The sequence below is a fragment of the Ailuropoda melanoleuca genome, chromosome 12, assembly GCF_002007445.2.
Source record: "Ailuropoda melanoleuca isolate Jingjing chromosome 12, ASM200744v2, whole genome shotgun sequence".
In the NCBI taxonomy this organism is placed as follows: Eukaryota; Metazoa; Chordata; class Mammalia; order Carnivora; family Ursidae; genus Ailuropoda; species Ailuropoda melanoleuca.
Window position 1 is genome coordinate 4,849,826 of NC_048229.1, and position 1,088 is coordinate 4,850,913.

Here is a 1,088-nt window from a genome sequence, read left to right on the forward strand (position 1 = left end):
CTCAGATTTACAAGTTGGCTGTGTCTCCTTTGCCTGTCATGTCTCTCTGGGGCACTTTCCACAACTGGCAACTATAGGGTTTATTTCTTTGATTATTTGGGGTTTTCTGCCTCCTTGTTCTAGAACATAAGCTCCATGAGGAAGGAAAGCCCCAGGAGGCCCAGGGTCTGGGTTCCTGGCAACTGGAGACTGATTTCAGTGACTGTGGGGCTGAGCCAGAAGGTGCGGGGGACCTGACGAGTGTACAGATGCTGGCTCTCCCCTGTGTGAGCAGAGCTGGGCGTGCGGCCGGGGAGCCCTCTCTGCAGAGGCAAACTCCATCCACTGTCCGGAATCATGCACTCGGGGAGGAGTGAGCTCCCCATCCCTGGAGGTAAGTGGAAGCCAGCTGCCTGCCAGGGCCGGCTTGCAGATGGGATTCCTGTCCCCAAAGGCAGGACTTCCTCTGCCAGAGGACGCCCACAGCTCCTTGGCCTGCTTGAGAAGTCCTGGCTATGATTTGCTCGGATCCAGATTTGGCTTCCTAGGATCAGGTTGCTGCCAGGAGTCACCCGGTGATCTCATACTTGTCAAGCACAACCAGAGGGACATGTGGGTTCGGAGGTTCTCTCTGAGCCCAGCTCTCTGCGGAGCCTGGGCTCGGGAAATTCTAGCAGCCGGACTTGCAATATCCCAAGCTATACACTTGCCACTCACACAGCCACTGCCCGAGTTGGGGGAGAAGCCAGGGCCCGGTGGGGATCGGGGCCTGGCAGGCCTCAGAGTGTCCCCTAGTTGTGGGGAGCCTGACCTGGGTGGAGAGTCAAGGGTGCTCTGTTTTTTCCAGGCTTGGCAGCTGCCCCCAAAATCTGCAAACAGTTCCAGGGACTTACTCACCCTGGGCATCCTACTCGCGCCTGTGAGATGCCCCTGGCTCGTCGCAGTGCTGGTGTGGGTTGGTCGGAGGCCCAGAGTGCCTGATGGCAGGACATGTCCTCAACAGGTGCCCCGGGGGCATACCCACCTGCTTCCCTGTCGGCCCCAGGTCTTTCCCACTGGGGGATGGGCTCCCAGGCTGTGGAGCTTGTTCAATACTTATAGCATCACCC

At 58.5% G+C, this 1,088-nt stretch overlaps 1 long non-coding RNA gene across 1 annotated transcript in view; it reads left to right on the top strand.

The window, feature by feature from the left end:
* The first annotated feature begins 8 nt into the window (after positions 1–8).
* Positions 9–1,088, top strand: part of LOC117795305 — a 77,525-nt gene continuing 76,445 nt past the window's right edge. Inside the window, exon 1 of the long non-coding RNA XR_004619276.1 lies at positions 9–373. This is a non-coding gene — a long non-coding RNA (uncharacterized LOC117795305). The remainder of the gene's footprint in view (positions 374–1,088) is intronic.